The 27,344-nt window shown below is 38.2% G+C and overlaps 1 protein-coding gene across 6 annotated transcripts in view; it reads right to left on the reverse strand.

The window, feature by feature from the left end:
• The window catches only part of SEMA6D (sema domain, transmembrane domain (TM), and cytoplasmic domain, (semaphorin) 6D), a 569,283-nt gene that overhangs the window by 275,421 nt on the left and 266,518 nt on the right, over window positions 1–27,344 (reverse strand). The gene's annotated exons all lie outside the window — the stretch shown is intronic.

The raw sequence follows: 27,344 nt of genomic DNA on the forward strand, positions 1-27,344 counted from the left end.
GGCACAGCAAACCCTGTCTTGCCACTGCTCTCCTCATCAGTGTACTTCATCAATCTACCAGTGAATCCTCTGTCTCTGGAAAATCCTCTCACTACCCCTGAACCTCTGACCTGTACCCTACTTCTGTATGCATAAATAAATAAATCTTTAAAAATAAATAAATAAAATCACCCCTGGGATTTTGGCTGATGCCCCAATGGACTGCAATGCAGCCATGAAGGCCCACAAGAGAAGGACAACAAAAAGATATTTTCACAGGGCCCTCCCTGTTGGCGCAATGGGTTAAAGCACAATACTAAGAAACTACAGCCACTGCAGCATGAGTTTGATCCCCAGTCCCAGAGGTGACCCACATGGTTCAGCAGACTTCTCCTGACCTTCCCGCTGCTCCCCTCAGCAGTGTACTTCGTTAGTCGGCCTGTTCTGCTCTCCACTCTGTCTCTGGTAAATCCTCTCCCTGCCCTGCACCTCTGGCTGTACCCCAGTTCTGTATATATATATATATATATATATATATATATATATATATATATATATATATATATATATATATATATATATATAAAGTTATTCTCACAGCCAACTTGAGGTCCAGAAATCAAAGCAAGCAAGAATTTTCTGCAATGGAGAACAGCAAAGTGGAGGGTGGAAGGTCAAGTAGGAAGGGCGCCCTTGAATTACTGTTTTTCTTAGAGTTTAGACTCAAGCAAATTAGGTTAAGGTGTGTATGGGGTTTGGAAAATGAAGAGTAGAGTCCCAGAGGGGATGTTAAAGATAAGCATCAAATTTAGGTGAAGGGTAGCAACTTCTTACCAAAGATAAATTAGGGAATTCCAAATATCATGATACCTAAGGTGGCAACTGAATCACTAGTGTCTGAGGTAAAATGAAAACAAGTCTCTGGAGCTAAGACATATAGACAGGAGGTTGAGCTCCCAGTAAAGAAGGTCACTAAGAGTTAGGTTCTGAAGTCACTGAGACGTGTGCAAGATGCTGGTAAATCTTCAATGAAATAATGAGGGAGAAATAAACACAGGAAGTACAACTTATTAAAAATATACCTCCCTCTGACTAGGTAGTAGCAGCACTTTCCAGAGTCAACAAAACATGGTTCAGTTCTAATCATGGAAATCATGGAAAATCACTGTACTGCTTACTCTTTGACCAGGAGAAAATATTGAATATGAAAGTATAATAAATTAGCTTCAGCGTTCCATTAGGATACATTAGCATCAGTAATCAGAAATCTAAAAAGGAAATTTAATGGGAAAAATGGAGGCGAGTCCCTAGTGTTTTCATTATACTCCATTTTCTAGTGAACATTGTTTCTCCCCTGGAGAATTTCCTTAGGAGACCAAGTGAAAAATGTGTCTATAAAAGAAATATTGATTAATTTAACAATCTTATTAAATTTGATTAACCTTTTAAGAGCATTAGGTAGATCTTTAAACTATGCAAAGCTGAATAATACTTTTATGTTCAATGAAGGGCACCTATTAAATACTCCTAAATTTATGAGAACTGGGTACTTATAAGCCTAAAGTTAACATTTAGAATTTTTACATGTGCTTTTCCTTTGTTCTTTTTTTTTTTTAGGTAGCTCAGATTATAGATAACATGATAATTGTTTAATTTTTTTAAATTTTCATTAGAGAATGATAAAAGAGACTCTGACAGAATATAGAAAAATTGCATTGCACCCCACTCTCTCACAAACTCAGAGCAGAGTCCTAATTTCTTCTCTTCAGTTTCTCATTTCCAAATTCCAAATCATCCCCATTCATGATACAGAAATTTCATAAACCATGAGTTTTATTAGATAGTTATGGAGCTAGCAGGGGCAATAACAAATTAATTCTGTAGCTATTATAATTCTGGAACTAAACCCCTTCATCTTACATCCTCAGTTAGGAAAGTAGGTTCTTAAGCATCAGTACAAAGTCGACTCACCTCCAAAAATTTCAATTTACACCCAAGTCATAAGGAAGGATTTAAAGGAGAATAAAACTCATTAGTAAATAGAAATATAGAGACTTTTTTCCTTTTTTTACTCTTCCATCCTTTAAAAATTTAAATGGACCCTCCCAGGCGGTGCCGCGAGTTGGATCCTGCACTGTGAAGCTAAGCAGCCCTAGAGGTGACCCATATGGTGTGGCAGGCCTCTCCTGACCTGCCCGCTGCTCCCCTTAGCAGGTACTTAGTTGATCTACCTGTCCTGCTCCCAACTCTGTCTTTGGTGAATCATCTCCTGCCCCTGCACTTCTGGCCTGTACCCCAGTTTTGTATGCACAAATAAATAAAATTAAAAAAAAAAAAAAAAACTAAATGATAGTGGCCCTCCCTGGTGGCGCCGTGGGTTAAAGCACAGTAAGAAGCTAAAGCCACTTCCGCATGAGTTCCATTCCCGCCTGCCCCGGAGGAGATCCACATGGCGAGGCAGACCTCTCCTGACCTGCCTGCTGCTCCCCTCAGCAGTGTACTTTATCGATCTGCCTGTTCTGTTCCCCACTCTGTCTCTGGTGAAGCCTCTCACCATCCACATCTCTGGCCTGTACCCTAGTTCCAAATGAATATATGAATCTTTAAATAATAATAATAATAATAAATGATAGTAAGGAAAACCATCCCATTGAATGGATGGTTTACAAAAGTGGTTAGGATATGTACAATTACTTTAATCATGCATAGTCATAGAAGAACAACTTTCAGGTTTTTAATTTTTCACTTGGAGCAGAGTTTTGAAATAAAAGTGGTAAGGTATCAGAAACTCAGTCCCTTATGTAGCTGACCTTTTAAAAAATCAGTATTTTTATTTACCATGCACTGTATTTTCTTTCCTTGAAATAACTGGTATGATAATCAAAGCATTTGAATAGTTAAACATTATTATAAAATCCTAGAGTCAAGTGCTTCTTCACAACAAACTGCATTACTCTTCCAATATCTGTTTATGATTAAGTGTAAATATTAAGGCTAGCAATCAAAACAATGGCCTGTTATCATTTGCAGAATGATTTATCTGTACCTTTAGATTTCTTACTGCACTTTGGGGATAAGGATAAAAATAAGAAGAAAGAATCCAAGTACTTTACATTGTAATAGAAGAGACTGCCTACTTCTTCAGCAATGGTTTGCCATATAAAATACATTAGTAACTATTCCCTGGTCATAGGTAGAGAAAATTCCTCAAATTATTTTCAATAAGCTATGTCCAAGATGCATCAAACTTAACACAAAGGCTTTTGAAAGCTGATTTTTCAGAACACAGAGACTTTTGACATGATCCCTATATGTGACTTTAATGCTGCTAAGACATTTCTTCATTCAAAAGTCCTTTTATGATTCTTCATCAACAATCTCTATAATGTACATTTTCACTTTCTGCATGGTTGAAGTAGTTCGTGGGCTATATCCAATTTTAAGGCAGAGTGTAAGATTACATTTCTAGAACATAGAAAGCCATATCCATTGAAATTTCACCATTGCTGTTTATAGTAATTCCTACTACTTACTGTTTGATAGACATTTGTGAATTGTAGAGAAGATGGTGGCAAGATGGTCATCAAGCCACAGTAATAACTGTAGTACATGTTGTCAACTGTGAATGGGCTGGAACCAGCAAGCACTAGGCTACTCAATACATTTTGAAGTGAACACTCCTTTGCTTTTGGGAATGGAACTGATTTCGAAAACATGCTACAGAAATATATGAAATGCCATTCTGACTGACTTACTTTGTATTACTGAAGCCATCCCAATGCATAAGCTTGAGGCTTGAATTTTGTATTGCAGATTTTATTAAAACTGAAGATTTGCACACTACCCTCCATTTCCCACAGTCTGGCCATGAATTTTACAAAGGACTCCAGTGTACTTTCAAACAGTCTAGGATGGCAGAATAATGAAATGATCATGAGCATGAACTTTAAAGTGAGGCCTGGGATCAAATCTTAGCTCAGCCAGATAAAATTAATTGGCCTTAGAGAAATTATTTGGTTTCTCTGAACTTCAGTTTTCTGAGTTCAGTTTCCTTGCCTTTAATGTGAGATTATAGTATTTTCTGTTTCCCCTGGATATAGTGAAGAATCAATGACATATGTATGTACACACACATACATTTATATGTTATATATATGTATGTATACACACATATATATTTGTGTGTACACACATACATACATATAGAATGTTTGTGTGTGTGTGTGTGTGTTTGTGTGTGTGAAAGAGAGAGAGAAAGAGAGAGAGTACAAGCAACAAAATGTTATGGAGAGATCAACACAAGCATTTAAAAAGCCAAAGAGTCAATATTTTGCATGTAATTTTGATGGTTGTCTTATTCCAACTTTAGTTTAGTTTAGATATTGTCAAGAAAGACTCTTCTGAGGAGCTCTGGTGTTATTAAATTGCTCCTTTTCCCTGACCAAGATTCTTTGAACAGAGGAAACCAGAAAAGAGATGAGAACTTCCGCATCCAACCTTAAAGATGTTTATATACATATACATATATGTTTACACACACACACACACACATATAAAGCAGGTAATCAAGTAATAGAAGTCCTGGAAAAGTGAAAACATTCACAACTGTCAGCTACTATAATCATTAACTCACATAAATTATTGTTCAGCTCATGGGCTGATTCTTTGTCAAGGATCTCTGCAAGTTGGGAATGGTTCATCTGCCACAAAAGCTCAGCACTGGTAACTGCTTGATATATGTTATAATGTGAATTTCTAGCTAGGATATTATGTTAGTATCAATTTTCAATGCTGAAGAGAAACCTCCACATTTGACCCTGATGCTGCTTATATTTGCTAACAAAAAGCTTAAGAGGAAAAGATCGAGAGGTGAGAGTTGCTAACAAAAATCGAATGCAGTTTTTCTCTACTCATGACATATATTCAGGGAACATGGTTTTTTCCATGCAAGTACCAAACTCTAAGAATGGACCATTGCTGGTCTCTACTTTCAGCTGGTACATCAACCACCCTGTGAGAGAACACCAAGTGTGAGGAATGGGAATCTGGATTTCAGTGGCTATTTGGAAAGTCTGACTGAGGCAGTTGATTATTATATTAACAACTCAAGTCCTGTTCGCCTGTTCCACAGCCAAACTTTTTTTGGTTTGAATCCAATTGTGTTTTTGTTCCAAGCTCTGTCTTTAAGGTTGGATGCAGAAGTTCTTCATCTCCTTTCTGGTTTTCCCTGTTCAGAAGACCCTGGTCAGGGACATGGAACAATTTAATAACCCCAGGACTCCTCAGAAGAGTCTTTCTTGGCAATATCTAAACTAAAGTTGGAATAAACCATCAGAAATACATGCAAAATATTGACTCTTGGCTTTTTAAATGCCCGCGTTGATCTCTCTGTAACATTTTGTTACTTCCACTCAAGGGACACAAGTGAAACTTAAGTCAATGTTCTCACCATAAAATCCCTAGTACGTAGACAAAATACATATGGCTACAGAATATGGCATTCCAATTTTCATTATCTGAGCATATTTTCAATATGCACTTAAAGTATTTCCAGAGTTTTCAAAATGTTGAAAAGAAACAAAACCCTATTCAGGTTTTCAAGTAGTTTTTGCAAAACATCTTTATATATTGCTTGGATAGACATAAAAATACCAACCACGCTGTGTAATAAATACACATGGTTTAAGGTCCTGGCTAAAGATCAAATGTTCAGAGAGCTGGGACAAGTAATTCATACATTTGCCTTATAAATGTGTACTTCCTTCCCTTTGGTCTGAAAGTGGGAAAGAACTTTTTAAGTATTAATCACATTTTTATTTTTGCTTCCTTTGCCAGGAGTTGGAGAAATAATTCTATATTTCAAACTGTGGCTCTGTGGGATCTTATGGAAAACATCTCTGTTTTTCCCCCCTCTATCCTAATTCCTCTCAAGTTTAAATTTACCTGATGTTCAGTCTAATTTGGATTTTCCTCTTTGACTCTTGGTAATTTCATTTAACAGTATTTGAATTGGACATTTCCAAGGCAAATACTCTTATGCTTACTCACAAATACTGCTATATAAAGATGACCAATCTGTTTTTGTTTGTTTTAATTTAAGATGACAAGACTTTACTATAATCATAAAAACTAATTGGAAAATTATTATGCCCTTGAATTTACAGGTCTTGCATTTCACCACAAAAATCAAACATTTTATTCTCACACCCAGCACCTGCAATCAAGATCCATTGCTTTGTAAATTTCATATCTAACCAAAATAGAAAGAAATAGAATCCAGTGCTTCAGTTTATGAATTAACTCAATCAGTGAACTTCCTTTCTTAAACTGCTCTCTGCTCCAGAGAAGAAAAAAACACTGCCATGTAGATAATGACCAATTAGAGCATTGACCAAGGAAAAGAGGATTAAAGGAAATGAGATTTTTCTTTGGCAGAAGTTTGTATTTAAGCTCAATTCTGTAAAGGAGCCACTCACACATATGTATGTGCATATAGGCATGTATTTACATATGTGACAATGTGTAGATATGATGTGCATATGCTGTGCAAATGCATTCACACATAAAATCTCAAGTGGACAGACTTAATTATAAGCCCTAATATTCACCCATACGGTATTATCAGTGTATGCATGACCCTTTTTGTCTTATTTCAATTTAAAACATCATAAGCTCACCACCAATCTAAGAAGTAGAAGCATCATCATTCACTTACATCTATTAATGAATACTCCATTTCCCCTTGCCTGCCCCACGAAGTAAATGATACCTTGAAATTTTTGTTGATAGTTGACTTTTTAGCTAGTAGTTCTTTCTCTGTGAGACTGGCCTATATCAAAAAGACCAGTAGCAACAAGTATTGGAGAGGATGGGAGTAAAGGGAACTTGTACACTGTTGGTGGGACCGTAGACTAGTCTTCACCCTCTGGAAAACAGTATGGAGGTTTCTCAAAATATAAAAAGTTGATCTATCATATGATTCACATTTCTGCTCCTAGATATCTACCCTAATGATGCAGAAACATTAATTCAAAGGAATCTATGCACTCCTGTGTTCATTGCTGGGCTACTTATATTGGCCAAATTATGGAAACAACCTAAGTGCCCAATGGCAGATGAATTTATTAAGAAAATGTGGTAAATGCACAATGCAACACTACTCAGATAAGAAAAGAGGAGATCATACCATTTGTGACTATATGGATGGAACTGGAAGAGTTTACATTTAGCAAAAAGTCAAAGGAGAAAAGCAGATGTTTTCACTTATTTATTTCCTCAAATAGATGATTCATGTCTGTGGAATATACAGAAAGCAAACATGACTGAGCACTACTAGAATACCCAGGAAGGTGGAAATAGGGCAAATGGAACCCAGGCACCACCTGAGAATAAGATAGAATGAAATTGGTGTTCCAGGGATAACAACCAGCAAGGATGACTCCCTGTAAAGCCCAGGAAAACAGGCTATAAAAGAGTTCCAGGTCCAGATCTTTTTTTTTTTTTTTCTTTTTAAGATTTATTTTATTGTACATACAGAACTGGGGTACAGGCCAGAGGCTCAGGGGCGGTGAGAGGCTTCACCAGAGACAGAGTGGGGAGCAGAACAGGCAGATCGACGACGTACACTGCTGAGGGGAGCAGCGGGCGGGCCAGGAGAGGTCTGCCACACTATGTGGTCACGTCCAGGGCAGGCGGGAATCGAACTCATGCAGAAGTAGCCTTAGCTTCTCAGTGCAGTGCTTTAACAAGCTGCGCCACCAGGGAGGGCCCCAGATCCTTCTTAAAGGCAAACAACCTCTTCCATATTGCCTACTGCTTCTCTTAGCCGTGTACTTGATAAATCCAACTTTTCTGTTCTGCATTCTGTCTCAGGTGAATTATTTCACTCCCATGCCTCCAGCATAACCCTGATATTCTCCCTACAATGGTGTGAGCCTAAAACCCTAAATTATATACAATGTTGTAAACCACTTGTAGAGTAAATGGAAGTAACTAGGTTTTATGTGCCCTCCCACCATTAGCATCCACGATCCACATCTGGGGTCTTAAGGCATTCCTGATGGGGGCCTCTGGATCACTGTGTGTGCATGCATACATGGGTGCACCTGAGCCAGGAGACTGACCAGAGAACAGAGGTATGGCAACGGAGGACTGTGCAGGGAAAGACAGTCGAGAGTTGTGGAGAGCATCAGAGAACAGCTAAGAGAGCGAAGAGAGAATAGGGATTTTCAGGGGCACCCAAGTTGCTGTCTCCCTGCTGGCTTGTCTTTCCTAACCTGTGTGAATGACTCCGAGGGCTTCCAAGATTTTCTTTCAAGCTGCTTGAACCAATGATGAATCTACCTGGCCAAGGATGGTTGCAGAAACCACTGTTACTCAATGAAAACAATACTATTAAAAGCCAGTTCTGTCTCTTAAGGAACTCAAAGTCTATTGATGCAAACTAGTTAGATTCCTGTTATATTAGAGGCAGACAAACTTACTCTCCTCCTGTTGAGGAGAGGGAATGGCCTTAAAGCATTTAAACCCCATGGGTTCCATGCCAATAGGTGATTTGTTGTGAAGGAACATATGCTTGCAATTGCAAGAGCTTTTTCATGTTTTCTTGTTTGCTGCTGCATTATTAGGACTTTGAGCAGTCTTGATATATAGTGAACACTGTCATAGACATTTGTTGACTACTGGAATTTATCAGTAAAAGGAAAAAGAGACAACATATACCAGTTTCTAGGATGGCTATAACAAAGTACTACACATTTAGTGACTTAAAATAACAGTTTATTCTCAGAAACCAGAAGTTTATTTTGGAAACCAGAAGTCTGAAATCTATTTGTCAGTAGTGCTGCACTTTTTCTCAAGACACCATCTCTTTCAACTCTGGTGGTTCCATGAGTTCCTTGACTTAATGCAGAATAACTATGATCTCTGCCTCCTTCACAAGGATCTTCTCCGTTTTTCTTTCTTACAAGGACACCTGCCATTGGACTTAGAGCTCATTCAAGTAACCCAGGTTGATGCTGAGTCATAGGGCAAGTTAGGAGAATCAGGTAGTTTCAGGGAAAGGGCAGGTGGGGACATCTGGAGAGGTAAAGAAGCTTCAGAGGTAAAGGCAATGAGAAGAATAAGGGAAAATTCAGAGATTAGGGCAACACATTCCAAAGAGAGCTAGTCAAACACCCCAGGACGAGGGACAATAAGGACAACAGGATGTTACAGATCATGGACAATAAAAGAAAAGTATGCTTAAGATAAGAGATGTGATACAAAAAGATCCTAAGTACTGTAGGAGATTGAGACCACTGAGAACAAACCAATCATGGAGAAACTGATGGAACTTTAGAATAACAAGGGAAAGAAAGAATACCTTTCCGCAGCAAGACTCCATAAGCGCTGCTTTGGCCAGGCAATTTATACCTGGGAAACTTTGCTCTTTGTCCTTTATCCTAAATACACCTTTCTTTATTCTCTAAGACAATGTTTGCTTCTCTCTGCTTCCTTATCTGAAAAGTCTGTGAATTCCTTTTTAACGGCTTCACAAGACAAGAACTTGCGGTGATGACCAGGGAGAAAGCAGCAGTAGCTGTGGTCACAGTAACCACACACTGGCATCAATGCTATCTCCACATTCTTCACTTAATCACATCTGCAAAGACCTTTTTTCAAATAAATTACACTTACAGGTTTCAGGGCTTAAAACTTGGATCTTTTTTTTTTTTTTTTTTGGAGGGGATCACAAAATTAACTATTTTGATGTTAAATCATGTAATGACTCTACTGCTTTAGAATAAAATATGAATTCTTTTAGCTACTCTATGGGACTCTAAACATCTGATCTTCTCCCCTGCTTCACTTACTATGCTCTAGCCACAAAGCTCTTCTCATAGAATGTCTCTAAGACCACCATTTCTATATTCATCTCTTCACACTGGGAGTCTCTGCTCAAGGTGCTCCCACTCTCTTTAGCACACCCCAACTCCTCATCATGTGACTCAAATCTACAGATAAAAATTACCTTAGAGTGCCCTAAGGGCAGGGGCTGGTGGCCAAAGGAAACAGCCAAGTAACTAGAGGTTTTGAACTGCTACTCCCACCCTGCTGACTGACCTCTAAGGAAGGGAAACGGACTGATAATTGAGTTATTACCAATAGCCAATGAATTAATCAATCATACCTATGTAAGGAAATCTCAAAACAAAAACAAAAACAAAAACAAAAAAACAAGAAGAGGAAGTTTTTACGTTACTCAAAACATGGAGGTGGAGATATGAGGAAGAATGGCACCTGGCAAGGTAATGGACTCTCCATCCTTTTCTCCTTCCCTGACCCTATATGCACCCTTCTGGTTGTTGATTTGTATCCTTTAGTATCCTGCATGATAAATGCTTGATTTATTGAGTCAATATGTTTCCTGAGTTCTGTGTGCTATTATAGCAAATTAATTGAACCTAGGGGGTTTTCTAGGAACCTCTGATTTCTTGCCAGTAGCTCTGAAGATAATAATTTAGGCTTGCAAGGGGCACCTGCAGTCTAAAGAGGTTATTTTTGGAAATGCAGGGCTAATAAAGATAATAGGCATGTGTGGGAAGATTATCAAGGTCTTTTAAAACAAGCCAATATATTTGTAGTCAATAGTAGCATAGATCTAACTTTAACATATCAATTACATTTCTAGTCTAAGTTCTCTCTCTAAAAATGTGCAAAGTCAGTTACAGAGGGTTTTCTAACATCAAGAGTTCAGTAAAATCTAACTGGACTGTCCCATGCCTTGGCCAGATGGAGAAATGTGGTTTCAGTAAGGAGCACATGGGGCCACAGTAGCAGATGTGACCCTTTGGTGGGTCTGTTTTCTTCACGGCAATGCTTTTCCAGCTCTCTGGCAGCCTTGTGTAGACACTCACAAAAGGAATGGGTAAGAGGGTGTTTCCAAGTTGGCACAGGCCCACTAGCAAGAGCTCATATTTGGGGTAGACCAGCATCTTCATGTTCCTTAGTAGAAGTCACCTTTACAAACAGAAGACTTTCCTACAGTACTCTCCCACCAGCAGAATCAACATCGAAAGGGCAAGCTTCAGAAAGTCTATGTACGCTTTTTTCACTGTTGTTCATGATTGTGGTGCACAAGTGTTTATTTTCTTGACCTAAGTTGCACATTACAAATTTATTCACTACATGGGTGGAAAATATCAATGGGAACATTGATTGCAGGTGTTTTTTTCATAGTTGTGTAATGTATTATATGTTAACTGGAAATGGGTCTTTTGCCTGGGCACTAATATCAATGATCCCATTTTCTCAGTAGGCATAACTATAAACTTCATGAAACTGAACTTTTACTAGATATATTGGCTATTTCTACTAAGTGCCACTCTCATTTCTGGCCCTTCTTCCCTAACTCAGTTCACTACAAACCAACTTTTTGGCAATCTTGCACTTTCATTATCTATCCAAACACAGTCCAATATGGACTTGGTGCTTTTGGGCCCATGGACTGAATCGTTCAAGCCCCTTTTGGAAAACAATATTGTCTTCTGTGCTTGATGAAAGAGCTCACAAAGCTGTGTGTGCTTCAAAAGTAGGGTCACATCTCTGCAGCAGGAATTAAAGCATAGACTAGCTTGTGACACTGCACAGGGCTTTGTGTTATGCCCACTGGGCCACTCTCATGAAAGAATCACAGGCTATCTTGCCCAGGTCTTCCATATTGTTTCTCTTCTGTGTGACCAGTTATGGGCAATGCTCAAACTAACCTAACTAACAATGTTATTTCAGAAGCCTGGATACCTAACAATTGAGTTTGATAAAACTCTTTGGGTTAAAGACTGTGTGACTCTGGTCTAGCAATATTTGTGATTAAGTAAGATTATTTCACTCTCCGCAAAGTGTTCTATTAGGTATTTTCTCCTGACCTTCTTTTTTTTTTTTTTTTTTAGGAGTGGAGCTTATGTCTACATCAAAGTGTGGATATTTTCTGTTCATTCTTTTCATTCTTTCTTTCAAGGTATTGACCTCTTCTCCAAAAATAGACCATGCTAGATACCCTGAGAAACATGGATGTGATCCTAAAAAATGTTGGTTGGTTTCGCTCCATATGAACCTAGAAACACTGCTCTTTTGCATGTGTTTTGCTGGTCAGAATGACTCAAATTTTGACCACATACAGAGTCATATTCAGTTTAGTCATAGTGATACAAATACAACATTTCTGTTATTTAAACATGTGGTGAATCTCTCTTCTGTAGTGTAAAAGCCAAATTCACACAAATGCCAATTTGGAGAATTTTCTAGATTGAATATTCATAACTAACCATAAATCACTACATTATTCCTAAGCTGTGTTTATCCTGTGGGAATGCTGTAGCCATTGTGTGCAGTCTGTGAAGAATAAATGGAAAAGGCTTAATAAACAAACTTCAGTTAATCAGTCAGGACTTCTACCACCAGACATCACTTGGCATCTTTCTCTTCTCCCAACCCCATAGCTGGACAACTTCAACTTTATTTTTGAAGCAATGGTTCTACTGACAGTGTTAAGAGTATAGACCAGTTGCTGTCTACGATGGAGTATTTGGTCCAAACCAAAAGTTTGTGTGACTCCCCTTTCTGCAACGATTGAAAAGATTTGACATAGGAAGTACCCTGAAAGTGCCACAGAAATGCCCTAGCATTGCTACTACGGGGCAGGAATTTCAATGGTGCTATACAGGAAATGTCCCTGAAGTCTGCTGGTGGAGCAGGGATATTTAATGGTGCTACACAGGAAGGATCTCTGCACTGCCACTGCTGAGACAATGTCAAAGCACTGCGCGATGGGGAGTGTTTTCAGCGTGGTGCCAGGCTACAGCTGATTCTCAGTGCCAAAAAGCGACTGAAAATACCCTTCCTGCTGCCAGAGTATGCTTAGAATGCTACAAAATACAGAGAGAGTGGCAAGTGTGCCAAAAAGAATGGAGAGAGGGAGCCCTCCTGTGTAAGAAGAGTTGCAGGGCCAAACAAATAGACCAAAGTTGTTCATGAGCCTGACATAAACTCGGGTGCAAACATCTTGGTAAGCCAAAGAAAAGTCTCTGCAAAGGTTCAATGTGAAGTAAACATTAACCTTTTGTAGATAGGGAGCTAAAGACTATCAATAAGGGCCCTGACATCCCAGTATGAAAGAAATAAAGCAGGACATTTGCAGTAAACCAGAGTCTCTAAGTAACAGAAGTACAGAAGAGAAGTGCTCAGAGTGTGCCAGCATAGATACCATTCCTCTGCATGAGATTTCAAGGAATAATTACTGAAATGGTAAGGAAGCTGGCAATCTGAACATCACTAAGTGATATTTATGTTAAAGGTAACTGGACAGTGAAATCTCTATAGTTTCCATTCAGAAAACCCATCCATGGTCTTTAAAAAGTCATGAATTCAAAAGTCTCCTCCAGATATATGTATGCAATTGTTAGACATTTGGATAGACTTCATTTAACTATTAATTAAGACTATCATCCTGAGTGGACAAAATTAGGCAGTCTTCCTCCATATCCTTCAGCATAACTTTGTCCATGTAGCAACAAGAAGAATCTAATAGGCTGAAGGTTGCATTCTATTCAATCACTGCACTTTTCTTCCCTTTGCTGGGAACCAACAAGGTCAGCACATGAGTTAGATGATTAATCTCCAAAGTAGCCCTATGATAGGAGGACCTATGGCCATCAGTTCTTTGTGATCAGAGCCAGAAATACTAGTCATTAATTTTTCCTAAGTTGCTTGGAGTTGACCCAGCAAATATTCTGACAGTTGTTCAAATGATGAAGATGTATAAATGAATGTCTCCCAATTACCTCCATGACTCCTGAATTCCTGGTCATTCATAGGTTGCTGCACATCCATTCTTTTACTACACCTGCTTTCTAATATACTATATGGTTATTTATTGAATCTATTGTTGGTTGGTTGTCTTGACCCAGGCTTGTTCACTGATATATCCCAAGCACCCAAAAAGTACCTAATACAGAGTAATAGCTCAACATATATTTATTAAAATGCTGAATGAATAGTCATCTCTTCCAATATCATTTATCACCAGTGCCCTGAGATATTTCTACCTAGTTTCATTATATTCCCATTCACATACGTGGTGGAGTAATAAAGCAAAATAAGAATAATTAATAATTAATAATCAAAGCAAGAAGAATTTTCCTCTAATTTCTGTATTATATTCTTATAACATCTCTTTGTAGTCACTTAGGGTCTACATTTTCAGTCATTTCCTATTCCTTGTTTCTGTTCATACTCTCTGTTCATGTTATCCTGTTAACATACAGGTTTCTGCATATGGTTTCTGCATGGTGCCCCTGTTAATGTCATTTTCACATGTGATGCTGTACTCTATAGCAGGGATAGCATTAAGAATTATCTAGCTTGCCAACTCTAGTGGTGTGGTACAGGTTTCCTAGAGGATTGTATGAAGAAAGACTTTGGTATCATTCTGAAATCACTCTGCATTTGCACAGGGAGAACTGTCATGGAATGATGGTGTGTCATCCCTGGCCTGTGCTCCTGTCAGCCCATACAGATAATGTAGCAAAATCCTTCATAATACCCAAGTTTTAGTTTTTTCCTCTTTGATATCTCATCATAAAATTTAGAGCAATATTCCATTATCACATTTTTTTCCTCACTCGGTTATTTACAGAGGCTCCTATGGTCATCATGTCAAGTCATATATTACTCTAAATCCTAGGCTGATTTTTTATCAAAACCCACCTTCAGAGATTTAATCATTTATGATTTCTTTACCCAGAACCCTTACTGTAACTAAAGATTCTGCCTGTTTTCCTTATATTCCTTGCTTGACCCTGTCCAACTGTCTTGACACCAGGCCATTTGTTGTACCACAAAGGGCTGCCCTCTTTTTTCTACCTGAATATTTCTTTCATTTCTTGGGGGAAAAAAAATGACTCCTAGGAAGCTTTCCATCATTAACTGGACACAACAGGCCATAACCACTTCCACTCTTTCCCTGGTCAGGGAGAGAGTTTTTTTTTTTTTGTGATATTTTTATACTTTAACCTGATTTTGTATACCAGAATATCTTTAAAATATAATATTGAATTATCATAGCTTGCTCCTGTGTTCATCCTAGAACTCTGTCTAGTTCTGGCATGTGGAGAGAGAGTACACATGGGCTCTAAACTAAGCCATACCACCTGTCCTGGCTTTTCAGAGCACTGCAGACGTACTTGGCATCAGAACTCCATGGGTACGCAAGTTGGAGGTGTTAACAGTGGTCAGACTTCAGGACCAGGTGTCTGGAAACTGCAGTGACCATGAATTAAAACAGGTCTGTACCCATCAATCTGGAATTCTAGGAAACACTCTGTCAAGGCCAGTCAAAAAGAACCATGAGAAATGCACCACTGCAAATAATTAGAGCTCAGGTGTCTAAAAAAGCTTAAGAGTTTAAAACATTTGCCACTTTCCAGAATCCATCCAAACTCTTCAAATTTTCCAAAGGTACTTATCCTCTTCATCCACTTAAGTACAGAGCTACTTTGTAGCTGCAAATGGGGACGGCTGTGGAGTTCAAGATGACAAAGCCCAGGCTGAACATAATTTTAGAACATGAAAACTGGACGCACTTTGTGGCTGTTGGCCTCAAAAAGGACTCTCTAATCTTATCTAAACTACGTCTCCATCTTTATCAGGAAAGCCTCAGGGATTTGAGCTCTTAAGGACTCACCTAAAATGTACTGAACACAGAATGTAGTAGCTATGATTCAAAGCTCAGGAAATTAAATACTAGCTTATCCCTTGGGGAATTATTGAGTCTAATACAGAAGACCAACCTGTAATTAGATAATTTCATTATCATGGATATGGATCCTACATGAAAGTCTGAACAAAGGACAGTGAGGAAACACAAAAGTGTGCTCAACCCGGCACAGAAAGTTTAAGGATTCTGGGCCCTCCCTGGTGTCACAACCAATTAAAGCTCAGCACTGTGAAGCTAGCATCAGCCACTTAAGCACAAGTTTGATTCCTGGCCAGGGAGGTGTCCCACATAGTGCAGCAGACCTCTCCTGTCTTGCCCATTGCTCCCCTTCACGTTGTGTTTCAGTCAATCTGTTTGTTCTGCTCCCCACTGTCTCTGATGAATCCTCTCACTGTCCCTGCATCTCTGGCCTGTACTCAGTTCTTTATACATAAATAAATCTTTAAAAAAAATAAGTTTTTTGTTTTTGTTTTTTTTTGCAAGAGGTGATATTAGCATTGGATCTTCATAGTTAAGTGGGAATCCACTACCTGAAGCCTGAAGGAAGACATTGGGGTGAAAAGAAGTGTGTCTATTTGTGATTACCCTTTCATTATGAAGATACAAAAAAAAGAATCATCTCTACAGGAATGTTAAATGTTATTATGCAGATGGAGTGGGTCTAGGAATAAATAAATACAACTTAAAACAGTACAGCCAAGAAACTTGAGCGTTCAGAGGTTTTTAGAAGCACAAAGTGGAAAGAAATTATGCAAAGGTGTGTAATTTGTGTGCCTTGGGAGGTAGGTTTTGAAATAAAGGCATAATTGCAGTGTGGAAAAATAGCTTGGACAACATAAGCCAGAGAATGAAGGTGAGAAAGTCCAAGAAATGTACAAAGCACATGAACTGTGATATCTAAATTGAAACATAAGATGTCTAAAGAAGAGTAAAGTTTAGCCCAGCTTGCAGGTAATCATAGCTATCAGAATAAGGTGACTGGACTTGTCATGTAGACCAAAGAGAGTCACTGAGGGTTTTTGAGTGAGACAATATAATCGGAATTACCCACTAGATAAATACAGTGGCAGGGAGAGAAGGAATTGAGGAAGCTACTTTGAAAGTGTTGCTTTTGTCTAGGGTAGACATAATGTACACAGGCAGTGTAATTACAAAGATAAGAAAATAGTGAGTTTGAGAAATGTGGAAATGCATGATTTAGCAGAATTTCAAACTATTTGCATTTGACATTGGATGTTTGTTTTCCTTGGGGGTGGGAGTGCCAAGGTCTTTGTTACCCCTGTATTCGCAGTCCATAAATGGCCTCTTGACCTAGTTTATTGCAAGAATTTCAGATGATAATAAAAGCAACTCCTTTACTCATCCCAATTCTTTAAAACTTCAGGCTCTCCCTGGTGGCGCGGCGGGTTAAAGCACAGCACTGGGAGGCTAAGGCCACTTCCGCGTGAGTTCTATTCCCACCTGCCCCGGAGGTGACCACGTGGCGTGGCAGACCTCTCCTGGCCCGCCCGCTGCTCCCCTCAGCAGTGTACTTCGTTGATCTGCCTGTTCTGCTCCCCACTCTGTCTCTTACCCTCCGCATCTCAGGCCTGTACCCCAGTTCTGTGTGAATAAATAAATAAATATTTATAAAAAAAAAAAACAAAAAAATCTTCAACCTATTTTACGTTGAATAAAAACCTAATTACCCTAGCTCATAGAAGACAATTTCATAAAGTTGTTCTTTTAAGAAAAAAGTATCCAGATTGATGCTTATATATCCATTTGTACTATTGTCTGAATTCTGGTGTTTTGTGTCAGTGGCTCTGCCTGTGACAGGGCTCCTAGTACTTAGCTTCAGTGCCTATACCTTACTGAAATTGACACATAGAAATACTGCGAGAATAGGGACCCTCCATTGGCCATGCAGAAGACTCACTCATCCACTGATGTTCAGTTCTGTACTAAGCATGGCAGAACACATGAAAGAGACCTAAAATGAAATTTCCACCCTTTAAGAGCTTATAACCCACTTGGTAATATAAAATCAATGTATGCATAAGATGACTTTTTACCAAGATCAATCAGGCCTGAAGAATGTGAATATATATCATTTTCATTCTTTCTCTGGCATCTGCTATTGCTAATCATTATCAAAGCTCTTTTAGGCCACCATCATTCGTGAAGCCTGATTTAGGTTTTGGTCTTCTTTCTATCCCACCCTACCCCAACACATTTCCTGTGGGCCTTTGTTTTTACCTTAACTTTGTGGTTTTTAAAAGTTTAATATTTGTCTGATCCTTACAGTTAACATCAATTTTTCTTTATTTTTCTGGGACTTAAAGATGAACCAGACAGACAAGAACTTTACACTCTGTTATTGCCCTTCCTTGACACTTCCAACAAGTTAATTATCTGTTTGCCTTCCTGTAATTACTTTAATTACATGCCATTAGTGACCATTAATAAATGCTAGTGTGTTTGTTTTTCACAAATCTTACTTTTCTTACTTTCTGCAGAAGTCCATCAAAGCTTTCACATGTGGTCAAATTGAAAAAAAAAAAAAAGAGAGAGAGAGAAAGAAAGAGAGAGGCAAATGAAGCACATTCACATTTAACCTCTGGGGCTAAAGTGAAAAATAAAGGATAATTCATGAATGGGCTAATTGTTTTTCCTGTTTCTGACACTGGCTACATTCTCTGTACAGTGGTTACACATATATGCAGTTTTCTCATTTAAAAAGACAGCAAAAGTTAAAAGGGGTTGAAAAATAAAAGCTGCCTAATTGCTGCTATTATCTCAACTCAAGGAGAGAATTTCTGGGTGATATTATGAGGATCGAAAAACCATTGAAGATTTTATTGATGGAATACTTTTGCTCTTACATCAAGTCACAGAAAATGAAGGTCATAATTTCAGTTTTTATGAGCATCTGAGTGGGCATTTACATAGAAAAAGCTGAACTATGAAGCAACTAAGCCCTTCTCTGCCACAGTTTACTAGATTACATCATAGTATCTGGTACAAAAACAGTTTATTCAGTATTGTCCAGTTTTACCAATGAAGTCAACCACAGCTTGAGAAAATGATTTGAATAGAGAAGGCTAGAGGTGCCTCACTGCATTATTGAACAAAGAAAAAAAAATATTGCCAAAAAATGTTAATTTTTCTGACTGTTCTTTTGCTTATTAAAACATTAAATAGAGTAAATCTGTTTGTAATGGTAGTTATATTCCCTTCTTCAAATATAAAATGGTGATATTAATTCCTAGTTACCAGAATCTGTGCTTGATATTCTTTCTTGTGGTGAAAATGGATATGCCAGGTCATTCATGACCTTTCACTGTTGTAACTGGCAGAAACTTTTAAGAGGAGGCTGGTCAGGGTTGAGCCTGTGGGCTCCAGGTAGCTATGAAAAGTCAATTTAAATATGTTACCCCATTGAGGTAAACCCTAGGTGGCCTCATTAGTATCCAAGTGTTCCTTATTGAAGACTCTACCCAGGTTACTAGGATAGAACTGATAACATAATTTACATGCCACTGTTTGGCTTCTGTATAATGCCATGTGGTATTTGAAAGCACACTTCTTTTAGAGGGGTTGAAAATACAAATACTGTAATTAATTCTCAGGAAAATACATGTTTTCCTTAAATTTGGAGCTATCTAGTTATGAATCTATTTAGTCAACAAAGTTTACATGAAATAACAATGTAGGAAAAGTAACACATATTTGACATTATAAAACATTAGTTTTCTGATTCATTTACATTGTTCCCACATCATGAACCTTTAATCAAACAATATAACCTTTGGGCATGACTGCTAAGTATTATTGTCTCCTCCTCCTTCAAACACCCAGATATTTCTGGATGAAAAATAGATTTTTAGTCTAAGATATCATTTGTCCAGATCTCTTTGGAGGAGAAAGTGAGGATGTGTATAAAAAAAAAAAAAAAGATTGGGTCAAAGTCAGGAAAAAAATCCAAAAGACAGAGCAGGAATTGTCTTACACCAGGTTGAGTGGGGTAAGTCTATGGGAAAAAAAATAAAATGATTAAATTAAGTCAGACAGGATGTTTGAAACATGTTGGTGCTAGTCTATATTACTGGGTCCCAGGCCCAATCCTAGTGTTTGTTTCTAAAATGACTTCAGGTTTTTGGATTTTTTTGTAAAAGAGAGATCATTAGAAAGGCTGTACATAGAATAGTTGATAGATAGAAGAAACAGTATGTAATTCCAAGCCTTTTCTGTGTATTTGTGTTTAATTTAATCTGAAAAAAAAAAAAACGTGCAGCAAATTCTAAGGTTTTTTTCACACACATAAAATGAGTATAATAATGAAGTCCACATTCCTTCATCTAACAAAAGCTTGTATTTTAGGTTAAAAAATGTCATTTTAAATCCTCCTCAAATAAAACCTCTAAATAATCAAAATAAAGTTCTTTCCAATCTGTTCCTAAATTACTTACTTTTTCAGTTCATTTCTCTACCTATCTTACCATTAAATCTACTGTTCAATTAATCACCAATGTTAAAAGTAGAGCTGAATGAATGAATGCAGGAGTAAAACATCTCAAATTTATAGCTCTTCCTATCTCCCTGTCTTTGTTTAGCATGCCTTACTTACCTCTTCTGCCTGGGATACTCATGTTTCCTTCAGCAGGTAGGATAAATGTCACCTCTTCTGTGATATACCTTTAACAATTTTCTTTGTTATAATCTACTCTTTGCAACACCTTCTATCGCCCCATTATTAGCAATGTGAGTCATTTGAAGGAAGTGCTCACTACTTGTTTCACACTTGTATTAGAAGAGCACTTGTATTGTCCCAGTTATACACTGAGATCAAACTCAGTGACCTAACTTAATGTAAGATTAAAGTTTAGTTCATGTTCATATTTGATGTATGATAGAAGGCCAGCAGGGATTCTGTTTACATAGTCACTCAGGGATCAAAATTGATAAGATCCCATCATCCTTTAGCTACCCAACAAGAACACATGCATAGTTCATTAGCATGAAATTATACCATAAAATCTTGAAATACTGCGTATGGGATTTTACTCCCTTCATCTACATACAAGTGACACACTCATCACTTATGCTCACATGTTATTTTCCAGCTGTGGTTGGCCATAGTACCTTCCCTAATTGCAGAGGCAAAGGGATATAAGTAAATAAAATGTCTACTGAGCATCACTGTCTTTTCATGAATGCTCTATTAAGATATTGTTAAAATGCTCATACTTGCCAAGCAATTTTCAGATAGAGTGCTATTTTCATCAATATCCCAATGGAATTTTCCAAAAAAGAGAAAATCAATCTTAAAGTGTATGTAGAGTCATAAAATACTCAAAATAACAAAAGCAATTTTGAGAAAAAAGGATAGTTTGCAATTTCAAAATATAACTCAAAGCTACTGTTTTAAAATAGTATGGCATTGTCATAAAGAACAATGGAACAAAACATAATCCAAAAGTAAATGCATATATATGGTCAATTAATATTCAATAAAAACCCCAAGAATACACAATACAGAAAGGATAGTCTTTTCAATAAACTGTCTTGGGAAAAGTGAATATCCACACACAAAAAATTGAAACCATTATTTTATACTATATGTACATAAAAGTCAACACAAAATGAAGATGTGAGTATGACCTGCAACTATAAAAAGCCCAGAAAAAAAAACTAGGAGGAAAAGTTCGTGACATTGTTTTTGGCAGTTATTTTTGGTTATGACACCAGAAGCACTGCCAACAAAAGCAAAAATAGACAAGTGAGGTTACATTAAACTAAAAAAAATCTATACACAGAAAAAGAGACAACCAATGGAGTGAAAATGCACTCTATGAACTGAGAGAAAATAATTGTAAGTCATTTATCTGTCAAGATGAATTTCCAAAATATCTGAGACTCCTATAACACAATGGCACACACACACACACAAGCCCAATTTAAAAAGGGATGAAATAGTTGAGCAGACATTTCTCTAAAGAAATTGAGCAATGGTACATGAGTAGATATCAATCATCAAGGAACTGTAAATCAAAGTCCCAATGAGCTATCACCTCACACCTGTTAGAATGGCTATCACAAAAAAATAAAAATGGGATAAGTGTTGTTGGTCAGGTTTTGAAGAAACTGGAACCATTATTCATTATTGGTGGTAATGTAAAATGAAGCAGCTGTTATGGATAAGAGTCTGGAGGTTCCTCAAATGATGAAAAATAGAACCATCAAATGATCCAAAAATCTCATACTGGAATATATATCTCCAAAAGAATTGAAATTGCTGGACCTCCCTGGTGGCTCACAGGTTAAAGTCCCAGTGGTATCAAGCTATCACCAACCACTGCAGCATGAATTTGATCCCATGTCAGGGAACTAACCCTTAGTGTACAGACCTTCCTGTATTACCAGCTGGCCCCTCAGCAGTGTATTTCTGTAGATCCACTTGTTTTGCTCCCTACTCTGTCTCTGGTGAATCCTCTTACCTCTTACACCTCTGGTCTACACTCCAGTTCTTATATGCATAAATAAATATAAATAAATCTTAAGAACAAATAAATGAAATCAGTAGTTCAAAAAATAACATCACTCCTATATCCACTACAGCATTACTTACTATAGCTAAGATATGGAAATGACCCAAATGTCCATTAATGGATGAATGGATAAAGGAAATGTAGTATATCCATGTGACAAAATATTATTTGGCACTAAAAATGAAACATATTCTACCAACCAGGATGCCTAGGATAGTCCTGAAAGGCATTATGCCAGTACAGAGAGACAAAGAATTCATGTTTCCAATTTTAAAGGACCTAAAATAGTCACACTGATAGAATAAAACAGAATGGTAATTGCCAGGAGAAGGAGGGAGCAGAGTTTTTCAATGGATATAAAGTGAGAATGATATAAGATAATTAAGTTCTAGTGATCTGCTTTATAACATAATGTCTACTGTTAACAATACAATATTGTACGCTTAAAAGTGTACTAGTGGGCTCTCCCTGGTGGCACAACAGGTTAAAGCACAGCACTATGAAGCTGTAGTAGTCACTGCAGCATGGCCAGGGAGCTGGCCAGGGAGCTGACCCACATAGTGCAGCAGACCTCTTCTGACCTGCCCGCTACTCCGAGCCTCAGCAGTGTATTTCAGTACATCTGCCTGTTCTGCTTCCCACTCTGTCTCTAGTGAATTCTCTCACTCCCCACACCTCTTGCCTGCACCCCAATTTTGCATGCATACATAAATAAATCTTTTTTTAAAAGTGTATTAATAGTACCAGTAGACATTATGCTAAGTGTTCTTATCCCCAGACAAAAACAAAGACAAAGGGACAAAAGGAAATTTTGGGGTGTAATGAATGTTTATGACTTTGATTGTAGTGATGCTACAAACACTACATGGGTGTTTACATATATATCTAAACTCATCAAATTGCATACATATGCAAATTTTGTCTATAAATTATATTTCAACAAAGCTGTAAAGAAATACTTCTTAAGCACTGGGAGAACAAAAAAGATTAAGACTTAGAACCTTCATGCAATAGCACATTGTATAGATATTAAATGGTTTTAATAAAGTTTGTACCTACTAGAGTGATGTTGCAGAAATGAGCACTTCACTGAGATCACACAAGTCTCTTTGAAAAGAATCAAATTTTATGATGATTTTGAGGCCATATAGCATTTTGTGCAAAAACATAAATGTAAGGCTAAATACCATATACCCCTTATGCATTCCGTAAGATCTGGGATGCTTCGAAAAGAAAGTATCTATAGGTTATGGGAAAAAAGCAAGGCCCCAACTTATTGAACAAACATTTTACAACAAATTTGGCCATTTATTCCTTGATCCATTTCTCTAAACTTAAAGGGAAGGATATTCTGCCTAAGAGATGCTAATCCTGGTGGTGAAGGGGGGGAGGAGTGGGGGGGTAAGTTTGTCTTACTCAAGGCTCAGTGTAAGCCTATCTCCAGCAGCTCTCTGGTTTCTTCCAGACTCAGTTCACTCCACAACTCCAAGAACAAGGTGACAGGCTGACAGGAACTAAGCCAGGGTTCTTGGCCTTCTATTCTGCTTGTGAGCCAGAGGGAAAGAAGGCCACCTGCCGAGGGCTAGCCAGCTAGGAATTAAGCCTCCTCCATCTCTCCTCTCTACCCTTGCCAGACAGCCTGTGGACAGCCCTCTCAGGCTTCCGGCTCTCCAGGCCAGCTGGGAAAGAAACGGCCTTTCCAGACCCCTGTGAGCTCGCCAATAGCCTTTTTTCCCCCCACTCTTGAGCCAGAATTGGGAGATTACAAAGCCACCATCACAAAATGGTCACTAATAGAGGTTTCAAGAGACCAAGGGGGAAGAAAGAGTTTCTGGGTCAGAGAAAAAGAAAGAAAGTGGCAAGTTTCTAGCACTGTAGTCATGGTTTTCCAGTTTGCTGATAATCAGAGAAAATCTTTTCCTTTCATGGGACTCCAGGCAGGCTGGAAGATGTGTTTCTGTTCTGAGCAACATTTCATTAGTTTTATTTTATGAGAAGTTTTCTTTTTAAGCATTAGCCCCAATTCTCTAATGCATGAAAAATTTAAGCTGATACTTTATGCAGAGACATAGAGGCAAAAAGTAGTACCAGATCTCTGTTTCACGTATGGACTTCCTAGGGACCTGAGGAAAAAGCACCTAGAAACTCTTGTTCTTTAAGATGTGTTAATATGTGTCCAGGGACTCAAAATTGGTTATTGGACTAGACTGTGATATAGTTCTTTTCCAAGGTCCCCTTAGTGTCTCTTGGCCCAGGAAACCCCTGGCCCAGCCTTTCTTAAGTCAGCTGACTCTCCGATTTGACCTGGTATTATGAAGGGTCCTCTGGGCTCCACAAATCACAAATCTTCTCCAGGGCTGAATTTGTCTTGAAACCAAAGCTGCCTTGCAGCAGTCAAGGGGGTTGGCCTTGTGAGCAGAGCTCACAGGAGTATGTGTGCAGCCAGAGTAAGGCCACCAAACCTTTCCAAGAAAGACTGACCATCTGGCTCCTCTCTGTTTCCTCCCCATTCCCAGGGCCTCCAGCAGTATTAGCAACATTGTTTTCCTTCAGGTTGATCCTTGAAAAGAGGTATTATCTGAATCCCATTTTTCTAGGACTCTCCCATGACACTCATGGGAACAGAGTACTAACTTCAATTACTTACACAATATAATGCTAGGTCTTTAAAAAAAGCAAAAATGTACTTTCAAGCACTCCCTCCAGAAAAATCAGTCTCTATTTGTACAATGCCTGCATAGCTAGAAACAAATAGGCACGTAGTTCTAGACAGAACAAAAGTACATTCAATCCTAAAGATGAGTCAACTTTCTACCTTCTACTGCAGAGTTCAGTTGCAATTATTAAGTCTCTTTCCAGATTCACCAATTTGGATACCCTGCTTCACCTAACACCCCTCTGCATACATATGTTTCTTTTTATCCTCAATATTTTATTACCTTTAAAAAAATTTAGGTTGGGATGTTGAAGTTCACAAGAGATCAAGTAGCTAGTGAGTGTCACCAATTTTAAAAGATGGAGGCAAGTTTTGACTTCAGGAATCTTTAGTAAAAACGAGCCTTTCCTTCTACCATATTTAGTTACCCACATTTCTCCAGAACATTCTCAGGGCCATTTTGGTTGGAGTCAGATAATAGTTAGGAGAGAGATAAGACTCTCTTTTTTAGCATCTCTACTATCTCCTCCAAACTTACTTTACCTTTTTAATATACTGGGTTCTCATAAAAGATTTTCCTTGAGTAAGAAACTTGGAACACAACACACTACTCTCTTTGTTCTCTTGTCTCAGACTCTTCAGGAAAAAATTAGAGCTATGAGAACAATTTATGAGTGTTAAAGTATCTTCTGAGGATAACATTTCTGAGAGATTTAGTAGCACATTAGTCGATTAGCACATTAACGTAACAGACAATCTGAGATGATAACCTAGTCTCACTTGTGGCCCAAATTTTATCTCATAGACCAAAACACCAAGTAAAGACAATGATCATGACTGAATTTTAGATACTTTTAATATCTTATTTACTTAAAAGAAAATATCAGATTTCCTTTGCTCTACTGATTTGGAAAGAATAGACTATTTTTAATAAGGACAAGAACATTTGTATCCTAATAGTATCACTAATTACCTCGATGAACTTGGGAAGACATGTCAGCCCTGGGTGGCAGTTACTAAAAATGCCACCTATCAGGCCCTCGCTGGTGGCGCAGCAGGTTAGAGCACTGCACTGAGAAGCTAAAGCCACTTCTGCATAAGTTCGATCCCCACCTGACCTGGAGTTGACCCACATGGCGTGGCAGACCTCTCCTGACCCGCCCACTGCTCCCCTCAGCAGTGTACTTTGTCGATCTGCCTGTTCTGCTCCCCACTCTGTCTCTGGCGAATCCTCTTGCCACTCCCGCACCTCTCGCCTGTGCCCAGTTCTGTATGATTAAATAAATAAATCTTTAAAAAAAAAATGCCACCTATCATTACCATTTTCTGATTTTGCTGTACAATAGGCAATATATTTCAAAATGCAAAGGATGTTAGAATGCACCTTCATGTCTACTCCAGTGGCACTTAGACGCCTTTACAGATGGAAGATGCAAAGCCAGAGTACATGACCTCAAAGTCCTCACAGTGACTTGCCATCAGTCACAAATGCCTTTTGGCTTCCTGCTGATCTCTCATGGTCTCCTGCTTTCCAGTGACAAAAGATGTTCTCTTTATGTTCCTTCTCCTTTTTCCTATGCTCATTCTCCTTTATCCTTATTTGTATGTGCAAATGGGTGTGCACATGCCAGGCAGAATTCTGATCATCTAAGACTAGTATATTTCAGGGATTATCTCACTTTCTCCTGACTGTCAACTTCAAATGGTATTACTGGGAATTTCCTTGACAGTTTTCCCATTCCACTCTTCAGAAAAGCAATGTCAGATAAAAACAACGAACAAAATAAAATCAGCTTACTGTGGTAGTCTAGCTCGCTTGGTAGGCCCAATTCCTAGGCTAGCTCAAAAACAAAGTGTAAAATGGGTCTGTCTGCCAAATGCTCTCTACTGCCACCTCATGGTCATGTAGAATTTTTCTGAGAATTAAAATGAACTCTTCAATAAAGAGATTCAAATTAGGAATAGTAATGCCCCCCAAACCAGCAGTCTTTGTAACAGATTGCTTAGGACAGGAGGGTTGAAAATAACCAGAAATCTACGGAATAAATTATAAATTTAATCAAGCAGTATATCAGTGCTTGTTTTGAGTAATAATTAAAAAAATGACAGGAGGACGAGGAATCCTGTTCCAGAAAATCCCATCTTTTTCACAAGGGAGCTGGAATTTTTAAAATTCAAAATCTTGGAGCTACAATTGTAGGGACTAACCAACTTAAATCTTCACTAAACACCAGCAATCCTTTCAACATAATCATCAGGGCATCCTCTCCATGCATCACAGACCTTTGCAGACACCCACAATCACCAGGATATTCTTTCAGTCAGTTTATACTACTGCCCTGTCTGAATACAACTGCTTACTGCCATGAGTCTGCTCCCTCAAATCTTCATGAGCAAAGGTGTTAAGAGGCCCAAATTAATTAAC

The sequence above is a fragment of the Condylura cristata genome, unplaced genomic scaffold (genome assembly GCF_000260355.1).
Source record: "Condylura cristata isolate star-nosed mole 26May11 unplaced genomic scaffold, ConCri1.0 scaffold00023, whole genome shotgun sequence".
In the NCBI taxonomy this organism is placed as follows: Eukaryota; Metazoa; Chordata; class Mammalia; order Eulipotyphla; family Talpidae; genus Condylura; species Condylura cristata.